At 44.7% G+C, this 12,249-nt stretch overlaps 1 protein-coding gene across 1 annotated transcript in view; it reads right to left on the bottom strand.

Moving 5' to 3' along the window:
* Positions 1-4,661: 4,661 nt before the first annotated feature.
* Positions 4,662-12,249, bottom strand: part of JAKMIP3 (Janus kinase and microtubule interacting protein 3) — a 146,111-nt gene continuing 138,523 nt past the window's right edge. Inside the window, exon 23 of the transcript XR_011318538.1 lies at positions 4,662-5,474. The gene's annotated coding sequence lies outside the window, so the exon portion shown is untranslated. The remainder of the gene's footprint in view (positions 5,475-12,249) is intronic.

The raw sequence follows: 12,249 nt of genomic DNA on the forward strand, positions 1-12,249 counted from the left end.
CGGCATTGTTGGTCGCTGGAGAGCTGTCTGTGTGACAGCTCCCCAGCGACCGCACAATTATTACCAACGATCACGGCCAGGTCGTATCGCTGGTCGTGATCGTTGGTAAATCGTATAGTGTGACGGTACCCTAAGGGGAGAGTGGTAAATATTTGTCTGGCACCTATTATCTGTATAGTAATCCTATACTCTTATAATGATGACTGGTTGGATATATGGCGGACGCGGATCACAATGATGTTATTGGAAGATTGTATAGACTTTCATTTTACACTTGTGTCTCTTTATGTCGCCGGCAATTAAAAAACTCATGTGTCTATGTGACAACAGCTCTATGTGTTCTGTGAAAAACACCGGCAACAATCTCAAAATAAGAAAAACTGCAGCGTAAAAATAGGACCGGGATTTAAATGACGGAGATATCGGCAGGGGGTGATCGGTAATCATCTCTTCTGTCCGTCAGGTGGAAAACATGCAATAAGTTGAAGCCAGGAAAGGACCTCATTAAAGCATCTTTGATGCTTAGAAGACTTTTAAAGGGGTTGTCCGGCCCTGGGGTATAAGTCTGCAGTCACTGTGCAGTGAGTGAGTGCATGACGGCAAGTATGTGATTTGCATAATTTCTGCCACATTCCGACTAGACGTGTACAGTCTCACTCAATTCACTTGTATTGGGTGAGGCCGTGCACGTCTAGTTTGCATGCGACTGCACGTATGAAAATCACATATTTGCCTATGCACACTAAGTGATCTATTACAGATCGTTCAGTGCACATCTGTAGCGTCGTCTGCATGTGTAAACAGGCTACTAAACAACTGCTGACTGGCAAGCATGGAACCGATCATCAGTCGTTTAAAGCCACCAGTTGGTTAGTGTAAACCTGGCGTAAGAGGGGCCCATGGAGGATTAAACAGTAACCGTGGGTTTAATTTTTATTTAATAAATCAATAATTCACATGAAAATAAAAAAAAAAAACTTTGCAAAATATCTTATCAGAAAAATTAACTTCTTTCTCCTCCTGGACTGGACTTTCATTCTCAAGTCATAGGTGAAGTCTGTAAAATCTATAATCAGCGACTATAGATTTTGCCATTGACAGTTGGTAATTATCAAATTCTATGGAGAAGGGGGAGGGGAGGAGCTAGAGCCAGACATAGACATTCTGCTGCAAGGTCTCCTGAAATCACAGTAACAAGCCTCCATAGAACTTTACGAGCACCAACTGTCTCCTCCTATCTCCAGTAATGGGAAAATCTGGATTCACTGAAGACACATTTTACCCCTGAATTGAGAATTTTGAGAATGAATGAGGAATTCAAGAAGACAAAGAAGAGGTTTTCTCCAATAGGAATATGAATATTTTGTAGTCTATGAAAAATCAAAATAATGAAGGCAATGGACTTAAAATAAGATGGACGTGATATTGTGGTGTTGTAACCTGTGCCTGGCATCAAGCTGAAAGCAATATTTGGGAGGAGTTTAGTGATGAGAGGTCTGCCTCTGATTGGCAGCTCACAATGCTCCTCCCAAAAGTCCTTTTCAGCCAGATGCCAGGCATAGGATACAGCCCCAAGGTCTTGTCTTGCAAGCAGCATAGGTAAATCTTCCTGGCACATCCTTTATGGGCATCTTAGAAAGGTCTTTACAAGTGTTTTGTATAATGACAGAAGAACTTTAAAGAGGTTTTCTCAGACTGGAAAAAAAAAAATCGCTTTTTTTTAAATAAGAAATACCATGATTTGTCAGATATTGCAACTCAGTTCCATACACTTCAATGGGACTCAGCTGCAATGCCATATGATGCGGCCTCACAGACTGTTTGGATTACCTTTCAATATCTTTTTGTATTTTTTTTTTTACTTAAATGCCATGTATTTTTAGGGTAACAATAATTTTCAACATTGGGTTTCATTAAAAATTTGGCATTGTTTGTCTTTTTTTGCAGACTGTTTCCCTGCACATTGTTGGCTGCAGAATGAGTTAACTGAAAATCCTTCAGTGAGGGTGTACTAATAGGGAATTTGTAACAATTAAATCTGCCTTTTTCTGAATTCTCATAGCTGATTTATGACCCTATCAATGTTCAGTTACACTTTGATGTAGTGTGCTATTATAAATCAGCACAAAGGCATTCAGTAAAAGACCGAAAAAAAATGGATAGGGTGATGTCCCGCGGCATGTATCTGAAATTCCGCCCACCGTGATGCCCAATGATCACATTATTTGGTTTTTATAATTGGGCGTCACAGTGGGCAGAGCGTTGGACACATGCAGCAAGATACAATAGATGCTATAAACTCTCTATTAGAACAAGCTCACTTACGGACACTCAGTTGGCTCATTCTACAGCCAGCTAAGTGCAAACAGGTGAAAAAGAGACAAATGGTGCAAATTTTTTAATGAAACCCAATTGCAAAACTTATTTATCCTCCTCGTTCTACCATAGTCACAAGACCACGAACTGCCAGGAGTTGTCACGTGAAGTGGCCGAGCATTCAACACCATGTCCTAACCTCTGTCTGTTACTTATATAGCACCATTTATCAGTAAAGAGTTTTTTCCCCAAAAGTACTACGTAGGCCTGGTAAGTAGACGTAAATTTGTATCATAGGGAAATATTAGTAAATAAAAAGCATGTAAGAATAATGTTTGTGAAAAGCAGCAAAAACAAGGATGAAATGTAACAATTACTATAACATATCTTAAAGGGACCTTGTCACGTAAAAAAAACGCTATTAGCCTGCACTCATAGGATTAATCTGCAGGTTAATAGTGTTCTGAACCTGCCTGACACCTGCACTTAAGAGCATCGCTGCAGGGAGGAAATTAAACTTATTCCTCTGGGTGGGTAGTGTTTTGATTTTTGTCACAGGGAGGTACTGGTTCAGTCACCACTCTGTGTGTAGAGAGCGACAGCTGTAATCGTGCCCCCGGCACTGACTGACAGCCGGCCCTGACTGACAGCCGGCCCTGACTGACAGCCGGCCCTGACTGACAGCCGGCCCTGACTGACAGCCGACCCTGAGCGAGCTGCTGACAGTCAGTGCCGTGAGCGCAGTTATGGCCGCCACTCTCTACACACAGAGCGGTGACTAAACCTAAACCGGTGCTGGCGCCAGGCAGGGTCAGAGCACAATTAACCTGCAGATTAACCCCTTATCTGCAGGTTAATAGCGTTTTTTTCACAGGTTCACTTTCATTATATTCAGAGAGATCTCCCACATTGCATTTTTAAATCCATTTCTTGATACCAGACAAATCATTTTCTATGCAGAACCTGTGAGGGAACGTCCACATGGGACATATATCGCGGATTTTCCATTGCTGATTGCGGTACTACTTTACCAGTAAAATGGGTGAGATTTGGAAACATTTTAGCAATGCAAAGTGTGAAATCCACAGTGTTTCCACAATTAAATTTTCTATAGTTTTGTTGCCCTGAATCTCACTGCACATTTTCTGCTTTGAAAAGTCCACAACGGATTAATCCTGTGTGTATGTACCCTTTAGGCGCGTTATAATGCAATATCATCAAAACAGAAACCGTAATAGTTCAATATTGAAAACACAGTCCTATGCCTACGTATCAGGACTGTGAGGGACAATAAGTATTGACACTCCTATCAAGGATGCATACAGAATATAATATAATACTGTGGATGGCTTCTCTATGGCCCCTTGAGGAATCCAACGCGAAACGCGCGTCGGGGCTGTGCGTGTGTCACCACAGATAAGAACATGGGTGAGAGCTATTAACTGTCAGGTGCATGTTGTCATTATTAATGTTGGTAATGAGACTCAGGATTTCACCACATGTAATATAATTGTATCTCCTTTGATATGGTCTCATGCATCCGCAATATTATATCCGGAATATGTAGTACTGTCCCTTTATATTGAGATTAGTTTCATTATTATGCTCTCCCTGATATTTGTGGTGCTACGCCCCTCCTTTTTCTTTACCCAATCTTTGAACAACTTTGTCACTGATATGTTTTTAATATCTATTGTCTTCTATATGTGATCATGAATTAGAGTCTTTTTTATATTCTACCTTGGACTTTATAGTCCATTTATCCTTTCAGCTCCTTAGGCTGGGGTCAGACTGCCGTAGATTATCTCACCCAGGAGCATCGGGCCGATTATCCAAAATACACTCTGATCAGCATAATGTGATACAATTCTCTTGGATGAGAAGATGGGGAGAAAAATGTCTCCAACTCGGACTGCACTCAGATGTCACCCGAGTGCAGTCTGATGGTTTCCACAGACTAACTGACTTGCATGGCCGAGTGCGATCCAAGTATATGATCAAACTCTGACATGTCGCAATTTTAAATCAGATCGGCTCGATCCGAGGAAAATATCAGACATGTGCACAGCCCCATAGACTAAAATTGGTACGAGTGCGAGACGGTGTTTTTATTGGATCTCACTCAGACCGAAAATACGGTTGTGTGCCCGATCCCTAGTGAGAAGGATGAAATCTGCGGCATAAAGCCACATCTTGATGTCCATTCTCCATGTGTGTGTTCTGTGGGAGTTATCATGGACAGAACACGTCCCCAAATCCCCATTATAGTCTATGGGGCTGTTATTTAATTTTTATGCTGCACATTTTTTTACTGTCTAATGGTACGAGAAACTTTTTTTTTTTTTACAGATGAGAAAAACCGATACCATGTTGATGTTAAGAACGGACAGACTGGCGAAACATGGATAAAAGTGGTCAATATTTTTGAAACTGATGTTGCAGATATCAAAAGTAACACCGAAGATCAACTTCTGCTGCAGATTTTCTCAGCTTGGGATGTAAGAAAATCTTATCCCTAATACTGGCGCCGTAAAACACAAAGGATTTTCCATCTGCTGCTCGTCTGTCCTGTGTGGACGTGAGCTCGGCATGGCGGACCCGTTATTCCTAGTTTATGTCTCTATTAATAAGTGACATCTCAGCATCTGACATTATCTCACCACTATGATATGTAGCACACAAACCTTTGGCCAGGTTACATGTTAGTCCCATTTTAAGTTCACCATATTTCACAAGTAGATATTGGAGTCACAGATGTAGCAGAGCTGAATTTGTCATTTAGCTTTCCGCTTTAAGCACAGTGATGGCTTAGTGGATAAAAAACATACACATTAGCGACTCAGAGGTCATGATGCACAGTGAGCAGAATGTATGAGTCCAGGAAGATCAGTGTAAAAAAGGAGGCAAATGTCCTGTGTAATGATAATCTGGCTAAAAACTCAGCTCTGCTACATCTCTCCCAGCAGTCCTTAGCTTCCATCTTCAGCGGAACTTTCTTTTAATGGAGGGTGAACTTTTCGTAAATGGGAAGTGGAATGTTGATGGATCTGTCGGTTCTGGAATCCGATGATTGAAAACACCGATTTCTGGTCACAATGGAGTCCGGTGGGTTTAGAGAATCGCAGCTCTGGGGGGTTAATACAGATGTCTGGTGTCCCCTGTAAAACACAACATACAGAACAGTTACAGTCAATCAGAAAGTTTACAATATAGGAAGTTCTAAGATAGAAGTTTCCATTACCAAAAACAGATCAAATAGCATTTTGTAATAAATCATGTCAGGTACTTAAACATCCCCTCTGCAGAGTCAGGCTTGTAAAAAGATGTTAGGTGCACATACAGGGGCAGAACAACTGCAATTCTGACATAGACAGCACCACAAATCGCAGAGAACGCCAAAGTACTGCCACATTATCACCCTATGTCACCTGCAGCAAAGCGAGGCGCCACCCGCCGACAGAAGCAGAAACAGAATGGACAGTCATCGACGTGGATATCACATCTCATGCTGACACTTGTTGACATCTTGCAAGCCACCAGCGATCCTGACAGCAGTTATTCCCATTTCCATTCAGAAGTGAGAGGTGCAGGACAACTCTTTTTAGGCCTCATTCACATGTCAGTATTTGGTCAGTATTTTGCATCAGTGTTTGTATGCCAAAGCCAGGAGCAGAACTTACCGAGAAAACTACAATTGAAAGACTGACACCTGTTCTGTGTTTTGAAGGCATCCCTGGTTTGGGCATACAAATACTGGTGAAATACTGACGTGTGAATGAGCCATTAGGGGGATTTTGCAGAATTATTCAACTGATGGCCTATCATTTAGCTAGGCTGTCAGTGGGCAACTGACTCAGGGCCCATCACATTCAATGATTAATGGATTTGCAAGACTGTAAGTGGAGCATCTCCCTTTATTGTTTACTAGGCACAGCTCTGTACTTCTACCTTCAATTACAATTCAAGTCCTTAGCCCTATTCAAGTAATTGGCACTGAGCTACAATGCCAGGCAAATAATGAAGAAGGCGTGGCACTCACTTTACCACTTTGACTAAGGAAAATCTAATGAAAAATAAGATACAATTCAACGAGAGCGTCTCTTCTGCTGCAGGCCATGTACTGCCCACAATATAGGAAATCAGACATTAAAAGGGATTTTAAATTGGTGGTATGGTATGATCAGCCTTGACCAACCACCTGGAATCGACCTCAATCTGCATAACGAAGGGGCTATAGCACTTGAATGACTTATGCACCTTAGATCTGGACATTGCTCCAATGAACTCTGTGATCCTATGTGACCCTCTGCCTGGGTCTACATAAGCCTCACCAAGACACACACTTGTGTCTTGGTATTGAGACTTTCTAGTCCCCCCGAAGTTCTGCCTGCTACCAGTTCCTGGTCTTCAATGACCTCTGTTACCCTGCTCCAGGTCTTCCAGGACCTCTGCTGGTCTCCTGTCCACCTGCAGCTTCCAGGAAGTTTCAGGTCCGCCTGCAGCTTCCAGGACCTTTGGTGCCTGACTGAGGTCTCCAGGACCACTGATACCTGTCTGTGGTGTCCAGAACTTCCGCTACCTGTTCCTGGTCTCCAGGACCGCCGCTACCTGTGTGCAATGTCTAGGAACTCCGCTACCTGTTTACGGCATGCCTCAACTGAATCCCGGATCTTGGGATTTGAAGATCCACCTTAACTAGTGAGACTAATGGAGTGAACCGACCTGCGGCACCAGGTACAGCTATGCTTGTTTGGACATTATTGAGCTTGGATAAATAATGATGGGACCAGCCAGTGAGTGACGTGTTCCTTCTGTCCGCTGCTTGGTGGGATCATACCCCAAACCCTTATACCCTGACCCTTTCTCCTATGGATAGGCCATGATATTGAAAGTCTCCACTCCCATTAAATGCTCCACCACTGTGGCAATACTGTCACATGGCGTAAGAAAGTTTTTGCTGCTTTTTTGTTGTGCACTTGTGTTGTAGTTAGATTCCACATGGCTAATTTCAATCTCAGTTACCAGGTTTATTACACGACTTATAATAATACACTTTACGCAGTTTTCTTTGAGGGCAGATTATAAACCTTACACCGGACGATTTCAGTAATTACGCAGTGAATAATTTATCATCATAAAAACCATTCACATCCAGATAGTGACGTCTGCAGAAACATTTACATGAAATATTCATGGCTGGATTGTATCTTCTAGAAGGACCAGATGGCTTTGGTCCATAAACCCATATACTGATGAGTATAGCTCTTTAGACTTGTAAAACAGAAAAAAGGAAATGACTGCAAATCCTATACAGGTTTATGTACTCTAACCAGGCAAGCTGTGATCTAATTTTTTTTTCTCCCTGAGGACAACTTGTGGGGTTGTCCACTACTTAGATACTGATGACCTATTCTTAGGATATATCATGAATATCACATCGTTGGGGGTCCGATGCCCGGCACTACCATCGATCAGTTGTTTGCAGCAGTAATGTAAGTAGTGTACAGAATCAGGACAACACCGCTCGAAACACTGCATAGTGGCCATTCTCAGGTACTGCAGCTCAGCTCCTATTAAAGGGAACCTGTCACCCCGTTTTTTCAGATTGAGCTATAAATACTGTTAAATAGGGCCTGTGCTGTGCGTTACTATAGTGTATGTAGTGTACCCTGATTCCCCACCTATGCTGCGAAATACATTACCAAAGTCGCCGTTTTCGCCTGTCAATCAGGCTGGTCAGGTCGGGTGGGCGTGGTGACATCGCTGTTTCTTCCCCAGCTTTCCGGTGGTGGCGTAGTGGTGTGCGCATGTCCAAGTGCCGAATCCACTGCGCGCAGGTGAAGAAACAGCGCACGATCTGCGCTATTACCCCTGTCATCGGTGGGGGCGGCCATCTTTCTGGGGCCGCGCGTGCGCAGATGGAGTGCTCTGCTGCACGGGGCTTCAGGAAAATGGCCGCGGGATGCCGCGCGTGCGCAAATGGAGATCGCGGCGGCCATTTTCCCAAAGCCGAGTTTGCATCTCGGCTTCAGGAAAATGGCCGCCGCGATCTCCATCTGATTGACAGGCGAAAACGGCGACTTTGGTAATGTATTTCGCAGCATAGGTGGGGAATCGGGGTACACACATACACTATTGTAACGCACAGCGCAGGCCCTATTTAACAGTATTTTTATCTCAATCTGAAAAAACGGAGTGACAGGTTCCCTTTAAAGTGAATTGGAGTGGAGCTGAAAGCATCTGATCCATATGCGTGCTAGTTTGTTAGACCCCCAATGATCTAAAAGGATAGGTCATCAACATCTAAGTAATTGACCACACCTTTAACTCAGTGTCTGGCTATCTTTCAGTAGACTGGGGCTGGGTTTGACTTTTGGTGGGCCCATAAAGCCAGGATAACCATATCCACATAGACGTCAGCTGAAGATAGTCAAGACTCTGGTCTGATATCTCCTTTTTCTTAAAGGAGAAGGTCGATTTCAATAACCCCTCCAGTATGATGTCATCATTATCCCCAGAGGTAAAGGACTGAGTAAAAAGATGAGATGTGTAAGTCAGGAGGCTGCCAACCGGCAGATGTAGGGGTTTATGCACCCAACTGGCAAAACCAATGCTCCACCTTTAATCCGATTCATGGAAGTGGATGGAGCAGGAATTAAATGATGTACAAAGCAGACGACATTATGTGTCGTTTAGAAATGACAAAGACCTGATTCATGACTATATAGAGGCCTTACGTTCCTAATTAACAGGCCTAACTGTATTATGATGGTGAGATACACATGTAGCAGAGCTGGGTTGGTCACTGAACTTCATTAGGTTGGTTTATATGTAGTCCTATATAAAGGGTCTGTTCACACTACTATAGATAAATAAATACAGCTGCTTCTTGGATTAAAAAATATAATGCTGTAACTGTGGAAAAGACACGAAACGCACATAGATTTATTATGGCCAGTAGTGAAGCTATACCTGTTTATAGGTAAACAAGAAACCATTATCTACTGACTTTTGATACCCTGGTACAATGAGCGTTGTGCTCTATGGGGTGTCATTCTTTAGAAATAAGAATCGTTCCATTTGCTGAGCGTTGGTTATATTAGCAGTGATTGATTGGCTGTGCAGATGTTGCGGGTATCTGTCCCAAAAGCCCCATCAATGGCCTTTGTTATACTTTATGCTTGGCAGCATAATAATGTGCAAGTTGTGTCAGCCATAACATCTAATTCTTTAATTGAGCACCAGGGCAGATGTAGCGGTGACAAGTGCAAAACCAAGTTTATATATCAGACACAAACATTATATATTACTGGTATAAGACCAAGAAACGAAGATGATGGTGCTTTACGGGGAATGTGTCATCAGAAAATTATCTATTTTTTAAAATCAAGATTTATAATCTTTTTTTAAATGTTGGTGATATATATATATATATATATACACGGTATATAGTAGAAATGATGCAGGTGCGTGGGATGCAGCGACACACAGGAGGCAGAGCAAGGGTTAACAGGTGTTTCTTTATATAGAACGATAGTAGGTCAAGCAGGGGGTACAATAATAAAGGTAACAACAGTTTAACCTATCAGTCTCTGGGCCTTGGTGGAAGGTGGCTGGAAGATCCCTTACTGGCGGCTCGAGATGTCTCCGATCCGGTCCCGCAGAAAGGTGATGCACTGTCTCCCCGCGGTGATGAATCCTCCGGGTCCTTCGGCACACTCTGGTTCCCCACCAAAAGTCCCAAAAGACAGACCTGCCCCCACCAGTCAGGTATCCTGAACTGCTCCGGTCAGAAATCCCCCCCCCCCCCCCGGAATAATGGTGACAATCCCAACAGTTCCGGCCCTTGAACAGTTCCGGCTAATGGACTGACACTGCCTGTTCTGTAGAGATCACTTCCCAACAGCCATCTCATTATCATCACAGGCAGGATTACAATGACAGGTAAAGCCTAGATGTAAATAGAACATGATCCACCATCCATAATGGGCGATGTCACAGCTCACCTCTCTCCCCTTCCTGCATGGCAACCACTGCACAGATCACAGAGCATGTGTGGTACCCCAGGAGTTCGGTTGCCACAATGGCATTGCCTTCCTCACGGGGGGGGGGGGGTGGGGGGTGATGTAATGCCTGGATGCAAGGTAAAATCAGGAAACAATTACATGCAACACCTTCCTAACTCCAGGCCGGAAGGGGGAGCTCTAAGCCCGATTTCAGCGTAGCTTCCCTTAAAAATTCTGGTTTGGAGACGGGGTTAGAGAGTTTAGTGTGAGACACTGAAGGGAAAGGAAGCAGGAGAGAGAAGCCTGGGGTCTGGAGCCATTAGTGGGCTCACCCCACGAAAAAGCGCAAAGAAACCGGACACCGGAGTCTGTGGTGGTGAGAGGGTTGCATACTCAGCCCCCAAATCCGGAGGGCAGGAGATTCCAAGTCTCCTGTCCCCAACCGACATCCAAGGGTAACACAGCTGGTCAGGAGCCTGGGGCTGCCAGTGAGAAGGCAGTGCCCACAACAGGCTCAGGCTGTCAGCCATATGGGTTGGAAGTACAGACACTGAGAGGACGTGTGCAGAGCTTCAGGCAGCAAGGGTCAGATGTACAGCGTAGAAGGAAGGCCTCCAAATCCACCTGGTTAGGTGGATCCCAAGCTGTTTCCAGGCTGCCCGGACCCTATCACCACCTGCTACCTGTACCCTGGACTGTACCTGCATTTCATCCGGAAAAGGTAAAGGAAACTGCTATCCCTGTGCCCTTCAATTATTTCCTGCACCTTCAGTCCTGCACTCCACCGATAATCATCCCTCTTACTAGGTGTACTGGTAACCCTGGGGACTATGCTCCACCTGTTGGGAGCTATACCAACCCTGCTGCAACTCCATCAACCCCAGTGGACTGCTTTAAGCAGCGCCAGCCACTCCTGGCGAAATACCACAGGTGGCGTCACGAATAATAACTTTCATAAACTTTATTCCCCATTCACATCCCCTTTTACTGGACGCCCAGGGCCACGGACCAGGTCACTGCCACTGTGACCACCCCTTTTAGTACTGCCGTACACGACCCGAGTACCCCAAGGCCCTGGTGGGCGCTCCACATACCCACAATTCTCTCATAGTTTGTTATACAGTTGCAGCGCCCCAGGGTCCTGGTCGTTGCAGTAATATCATTCTCCTCTAGCGGGGAGTGATGTTACGTTTGGAGGCAATAAAGGAGATCTCTTTACCAGGTAACACCAACATACAACACATTTCATACTCCAGTCCACCAGGGGGAGCTATGCTCCTATTTATTAGGGCACTCTTCACAATTAGGTAAAACTGGTGGTCTGGATAGGAAGTGAGGCAGATACTAGTTGGACTTCGGCTCAGGCAGTTGCTAGCTGAGCTCGGCTCAGGTAGTTGGTCCTTGACAGGGGTAGGATCCTGTCAGAGGCCTAGACAGAAGGACACGGAGCTGCACCTGCCCCACGTGCGGCAGTTCCTAAGAAAGGACACGAACAGAGAACTGTATTGTAGAGAGTGAGAAGAAGTCATAGCAAAAGGAGTGGAAACCAGAAGGAGTTCTGCCCTGCACATCCTGCCTCCTTCTGAGGCGCAGGATCCGGTAGCCGGAACACCGAGGGAGCAACAGTCCTTTATGCCTTGCCAGCTAATTTCAAGTTACTGATCCGCCCCATACCTAGGAGGCAAGGTGGCACCCCTCAGAGGCCGGTGCATGCTAGAGTCCCTGTAAAAAGCCTCAGGCCACCAGTCATACGGGTTGTCCTGTCCATCTGGGGGACAGAGAGAGACATAACATCTAGAACATCTACAACAGTTGTGAGGACCTTATGAGAGGCTCAGCAGTAAGGTACTACAACACCCAGGCACTAAAGGAAGGCTACTGATTTCCACCTGGATAAGGGGACTCTGGATTTGCCTCCAAACAGGCC

Source organism: Ranitomeya imitator, chromosome 2 (assembly GCF_032444005.1).
Source record: "Ranitomeya imitator isolate aRanImi1 chromosome 2, aRanImi1.pri, whole genome shotgun sequence".
Classification (NCBI taxonomy): domain Eukaryota; kingdom Metazoa; phylum Chordata; class Amphibia; order Anura; family Dendrobatidae; genus Ranitomeya; species Ranitomeya imitator.